The sequence below is a fragment of the Gossypium raimondii genome, chromosome 12, assembly GCF_025698545.1.
Source record: "Gossypium raimondii isolate GPD5lz chromosome 12, ASM2569854v1, whole genome shotgun sequence".
In the NCBI taxonomy this organism is placed as follows: domain Eukaryota; kingdom Viridiplantae; phylum Streptophyta; class Magnoliopsida; order Malvales; family Malvaceae; genus Gossypium; species Gossypium raimondii.
In genome coordinates this window covers 4,412,959-4,419,842 of record NC_068576.1, presented here as the reverse complement: position 1 = coordinate 4,419,842, position 6,884 = coordinate 4,412,959, and the positions used below count along the sequence as shown (strand labels likewise).

General features: G+C 31.2%; 1 long non-coding RNA gene across 1 annotated transcript; it reads left to right on the top strand.

Annotated features, from left to right (window-relative positions):
* The first annotated feature begins 474 nt into the window (after positions 1 to 474).
* LOC128035568 (uncharacterized) lies at positions 475 to 1,579 on the top strand. Its single transcript, XR_008192036.1, has 2 exons — positions 475 to 692; positions 795 to 1,579. It is a non-coding gene; the product is annotated as an uncharacterized LOC128035568 (long non-coding RNA).
* The last annotated feature ends 5,305 nt before the right edge of the window (positions 1,580 to 6,884 follow it).

The following is a 6,884-nucleotide window of genomic DNA, read 5'->3' as shown; positions in this document are numbered from 1 at the left end:
ATTTGAGATGAAAAATCTGGGACCAACAAAGAAAATACTTGATATGAAGATTTTCAGAGATAGACAAATAAGTAAGAGGCTATAACATGAAACTTCAATAATATCACATAAAACGACTTAACATGATAAAATAAAAATTTCATCCGTAAGGCATTTCATATTCCGGAGATTGAAGTCTTATTTTTAAAATTATGTTTTAAGTATAAAGCTGGCTCTTAGCCATACTTATATTTTACATTTATATACATCAATTTTGTTTTTGCCAAAATATACTTAAATTATAGTCAGCTACAAAATTTTTTAGCCAACTCTAGTCAACTTCAATCAATCTAGTCAAATTTTAATTTCAACATTTTTAAGTATATATTTTTGAATTTTGATCTTTTACTGAATTTTTAAATTGTCTAAAAGTATCCATTTTATTTTTATGAATATATTCTATTTTTTTTTATGATTTTATTAAACCGTCCAAGTTTTTTTAATTATTTATATATTGTACAATATTGACCCCAAGTTGGAGTTTGGGTTTCTCTCGGGTGGTTGACTTGGTTCGATATTTGGGAATGCCAGTTTTTAATGGACGAGTTTCAACTGAAACCTTTCATTTTATAGTTGATAAGATTCGTACAAAGCTGACTAGCTGGAATGATAAGCGGTAATCCATGGTAGGAAGAATCACCTTGACCGAATAGGTTTTACATGCTATACCCAATTATTTCATGAATACAGCTTAAATTCCTATGTCAGTTTGTAATGAAATTGAGAGACTAGTGCGGCATTTTATTTGGGCTCAGGAATTGTTTCGTGGAAGCCTGCGTTGGTGAGCTGGTATAGGTGTTATGCGCCTCTTGAGAATGGAGGTTTGGGGATACAGCATATGGGTGACCAGAACAAGGTATTTTCGCTTAAGCAAGGCTTTGGCATTGTTACTAATGTTAATGTTCTGTGGGTTCAGGTTTTACGGGCTAAGTGGTCGATAGGTATTGCGGGCATTAAGTGGTCGATAGGTAGTGGACGTTTGGTCAACTTGTGGAATGATTCGTGGCTTGACGATGTTGGCCCGCTGAAGCAGTTCTATACCGTGGTGCTCCTTTAGAAGACTGCACTCTGGTTCGGCACCTGGTTACCTGTGGAGGTGAGTGGTTGTGGGAAACGCTTGAACAAGTGCTCACTCATCATATCGCCGCTCGGATAGTTGGTGTTTTTCTTCCCTCTTATAGTGCTTCGAAGGATAGGTTAATGTGGAGGTGGTCCTCCGATCCGCTTCTGCAACTTTTCAATAGATTACAGTGTATAAATGTCTTGATGGTAGTGCGGATTGGTCCTTGGTCTGGCAAAATGATGCGCCACGTATCCCCTTGCAGCTACTCTCTTAATTGCACCTTCAGCTCCTCTCTTCAGGGATTTAAATTGCGGTCGCAGTCGCGTTTTCGGTCGCGTCGCGTTTGTCGCGGTCGCGGACATAACGGACGCTATTGCGGTCACTGCGGATATCGCGGTCTTGAATTTTTTTAAAATTCGCACAACTTATTATAAAATATAGCAATTATAATTATAATTATAAAAAGTCATTTTTAATGATTTTTAGAGTTTTGAATATTTGGACTTTGATTGCTTTTTGCTGTTTATTTAGACTTCTTTTTCCTTTTTTTTTTGAATAAAATCATATTGGGCTTTTATTAATAGAACAAAATTACAAAAACTACACACTTATAATCCTAAGAAAATGGCCCAAAGCAGATGGCCAAAGGTAAAAAAATGTAGATATTTTTAAAGTAACTTCTAGAATCAACATTTATTGCACTGATTCCTTGTCCAATCAGAAATTGCTGAAATCTGCCCTCTCTTCTTCCGATCATTTCATTTTCAGTTTGACGATTTCCTTTTTCAAAGCTTTTCCTTCCGAACCGTTCCATTTTCTTATTGTTTTGAAGCTTTCTTCCTTCCGTTCTTCCTCTCCTGGTGCTTTCTAGTCTGGTTCACACAGCCAATCGTATCTTCTTTGTTCTTCAGCGTACTCAGGCCCTCAGGGACCTCCATTTCCAAGTATACCTCCTCTTTTTTGTTCTTTGTTCTTTGTTCTTTTTCCCGTTATCTTCTTTGTTCTTTGTTCTTTTCCTTTTTTGATTGAACTGTGTTTCGATGTTTCATTGATTTTGTTTAGAGGAGATGATTTTTTTTAATTTGCTGTTAACGGAAAATAACGGGAATAGAGGCCCGTTATTGCCGCAATTGGCCGTTACCCGTTAAATTGCGGCCGCGATCCACCGCTATCGGTGTGACTCTGCTTCACACCGCTATTTTCAGCAATTACGGTTTCGGACGGGCCGCTACCGCTATATAACGGCCGCTATTTCGGTAACGGACCGCTATTTAAATCCCTGCCTCTCTTAACAGATTACACTTCAAGGGCCTCATTCCTTCCAGTAAGGTCTCCTAAGGCCTCCTTCAGCCCCTTGCAGATCCTCTCTTAACTACACCTTCATCTCCTCGTAGGACTTCGCTATGTCGGACTTTAACTCATTAAGGGAATCCTTAATGTCCTCCAGTCAAGTTGGGACATCACTCACTAGGACTCAACATCGATCATTCATGTCTCCATGATCGCCACAAAGTCCTTTGAGCTCCCTCATAAGCCTCCTTTCTTGTTCTTCATTGTCACTCGAGTCTCCACCACCCTTTCCCCTTGCTTGCTCATCTTATCTGATTTGTAGTCATCTCTCACACACCACAAGAGCTAACTACTAACTCTGATATCATTTGTCATAGGTCGAGACTCTAACTCTGCCAATATGCAACCTTAGGCGGCTTTTTTTATTTAAATAACCCCAATAATTTAATTAAGTACCAAAATGACCCACCTTTTTAATTAAACATCAAAATGACCTGAAATCTACAATAAAAGTTGGTGGAGCCAAATTATATGGCGCCACCAACTTGCCAAGTCAAGAGGGAGCATTAAAAAATTAATTTTTTGGTGGAGCCATGTAAAATGGCGCCACCTGTATAAATACTATAGAAATACTGCAAGTTCTGGAAAAATGGGGGACTTCAAAACAATTTTCTATTTTCTGGTGGAGCCAACTTAAATGGCGCCACCAGACCAGACCTGACACCCTTATTTTATTTTTTATTTTTTTACTTTTTTATTAACTTTTGTCTTTTTATTTAAATTTTTTTCTTTTTTTTAAGTTTTATATTTTCTCTTATTTTATTTTGTTTATTTATTTATTTTATTTATTGTTATTAATTTTTAAAAAATTGAAATGTATATTTGAAATGTTTTATAATATATATTTTTAAAATTTTAACTATTATTTTTAAATTATTTTTAAATTTTGAATATTATTTTAAAATATTAAATATATATTTTAATAATATAAAATATTTAAATATTTTAAAGATATGACCTTTCAAATTTATTATTATTATTTTAATATTTTAAATATTATTTATTTTTTATAATATTTTAAATTATGATTTTTAAATTATTTTAAAGATATTTGGCTTTTTAATAAAAATAATTTTAATTAATTATCAAAATGACTCATTTTTTAATTTGGCTCCACCAACTTTTACGGTGAGATTTCACTCACTTTCGTGTTTAATTAAAAATAAGTTATTTTGATAATGAATTAAATTTTTGTGTTATTTTATAAAAAAGCCAAGATATTCAAACCATTTTTAAATTCTATTTAAAAGTTTAAAAATAATATTTTATTTAAAAAGTGAAATTTGAATTAATTAAAAATAAAAATATTTGTTAAAAAAGATTTATTTGTTAAAAATAAATTTATTTAAAAATATATATATTAAAAAGTAAAATTTAAATTAAAAGTTAAAATATATATTATAAGATCACATCATATCAATCTGTGACTAGACATAAAATTAAATATTAAATAAAAAACCAATCTTATATAAGGGGTTTGGTCCCCTTCAGAAGAAAGAAAAGAGAAAAAAAGTTAAGTTAGTTAAATTTTTTATATTTTATAGTTATTGTAATATAATAATTATATATATTGTATTTATGTGTTTTTTTATATTATGCAGATATCAAAATGTCTTCTGGAGATACAGATCACATTTCATCGAGGATCGACGCAACAGTAAAATTAATTATGAATTAAATAAAGAATCATTTTAGTTTCTCTTTTTTTCTTTCTAAGCACTACTTTGCTCAATGTGTTTTGATTCATGAATGTGATATCTATTTAGTTATTATTATTCCTTTTAACTATTTTCTTGCATGAAATTAATCATGTTGGTTATAATTTTTAATTTTAGTACACATTTATAAATTTATATATTAATTTTTTATTTTAGTACACATTTATAAATTTATGTACTTAATATATATTTTAATAGATAAAGACAAAAAGATTTTCTTAATAGATTTAAATGTTTAAAAACTTAAAGAAATTAAATATATTAAAAATGTTATGTATAGCCAATTTTAAAATTTTAATATATTTAATATAATTTTAAATTATGATTTTTTCAGAATTTTTAAATTATGATTTTAAATTATTTTAAATATATTTAAACCTTTTAAAAGAATTTTATAAAACTTTATTTAAAATTTTAAATGTTTAAATATTATTAAAATATATTTAATATTTAAAATTAATATTTAAAATTAAAAATAATTTCAAAATATACTTTTAAAATTTTAAATATTATTTTTTAAATTATGTCTTATAAATTTTAAAATATATTTTGAAATTATTTTATTTTGTTTAAAAATATATTTTTAAAAATATCTTAATTTCAAAAATATATTTTAAAATTTATAAGACATAATTTAAAAAATAATATTTAAAATTTTAAAATAATTTAAAAATAATATTTAAAATTTTAAAATATATATTATAAAACATTTCAAATATACATTTCAAAATTTTTAAAATTAATAACAATAAATAAAATAAATAAACAAAATCAAATAAGAAAAATATAAAACTTAAAAAAACAAAAAAAATTAAAGAAAAAGATAAAAGTTAATAAAAAAGTAAAAAAAAAGTAAAAGAAGAGTGTTAGGTCTGGTCTGGTGGCGCCATTTAAGTTGGCTCCACCAAAAAATGAAAAATTGTTTTGAAGTCCTCTATTTTTTCAGAACTTGCAGTATTTCCATGATATTTATACAGGTGGCACCATTTTACATGGCTCTACCAAAAAATTAAAATTTTAATGCTCCCTACTGACGTGGCAAGTTGGTGGCATCATATAATTTAACTCCACCAACTTTTACCGTAGATTTCAGGTAATTTTAGTGTTTAATTAAAAAGATGGGTCATTTTGGTACTTAATTAAATTATTTGGGTTATTTAAATAAAAAAGCCGCACTAGTCTTACACCAACAATGCCAAAGTCAACCTTCGATCCTTGCTTCGGAGAGTCCCTTAACAAAGCTCTAGGCCTAGAGAAGCACACCCACACCAAATGAGAACAAAAGGAAGTTGGGATAATCTGGAATTGCTATTACTCAATAAGTTAACTTATGTGCCTTCTTTTATATAGGCCAAACCGCTTTGATCCAACGGTCACGGTCAAATACAATAGATAATCAAGAACTTATGTTTAGAATATTTTATACAACTCTTTCAAAAGGTTCTACTTTATTCCACAAGGTTTGGATCTCTACCTTGAGCTTCCGGATTTTTGGTACCCCTAGACCCATTCTTCTCACATGTGCACTTTTTTGGGCCTGTTGCAGCTAAGGGGGCCTCCCTAGGCCCTTGGTGGCCACCATTCGCACCTAAGGGCCTTCACCTGTACTTAGGGTGGCTTGCTCCACACCTTTGGGTGACAGTGACACCAGCCTATGCTGCTTCTAAATTAGTAATTTGTTGAGTCTATATGGTGCTTATGTATGATCATAATCTATTTGGGTGAAAACATTGTCTAATGCCAACCAATCTTTGATGTTATCTTCAATTAAGCTATCATTGATTTATTATCATTCTATTTCCTTTGAACTTCATCTTTTTTCGTGTGATTTTTCTTACAAGTTTGGCCAATCTTTTGTCTGATGCATGGTAGACAGGATGAGGATGCAATGGTTTCTTCAGTGATTATGCAGAATAACGTAAGGAACGTTTTGAACTTGTTGGCCCTATTCTAATTGTAATAGTGGCACAGGTCCCTGGGGCTGCTGCCGTGGTGATCCAGTTATTCGCTGCTACTTTTATGAGGTACCTAAGCTAAGGTTACTTGGTCTCTCTAGAACAAAACATGCATTATTCCCTAATCAAATAATCAAGCTTGGTCTGATCGTCTCGCTAGCTTTCTCTAACATGATATCCCCTCTTACAGATCGAAACATATTGGTAATATCCGTAGAAGATGAAAATTCAAGAGTTGGAAGAAAATAATAAGCACATGGATCTACAGTCCCATGACATGTATGTTACAAACACTTTATTTTGACGCCCGTAGGAACAAAAACTTTTAAAACAAGGATCCGAATCAAGTGCCCCGTGGATAATGCATACCAGAAATAAATGATAAGAAAAATTGAGGTCAGGTAAGGTGAGTTTGTCGAGGAGAGAGGATGGGGATTTGGATGTCTGAAACTGACCTTCCGCTAAGGTTAAAGCAGTCCCACATGCAGCCAAAAGATTTAAGAGGTAGGTTGGTAGGTAGGTAATGTCTTCTTCAGCTTCTCCATCTATCTATTTAGGACAGCTCTCTTTTTGTTCCTCCACCCAAGCACATGACATCCACGTGCTGCTGCGCTGGCTTGCTTGTCAACCCACTCTAATTATTGCAACCTTAACCCACATTTAGGATCACAAGTAACCAATCATGTAATTATAAAATCCCAATCTTTATAAACATAAAAATGAAACTTTAATCTGATAATAAGAATAAATATAGATGCT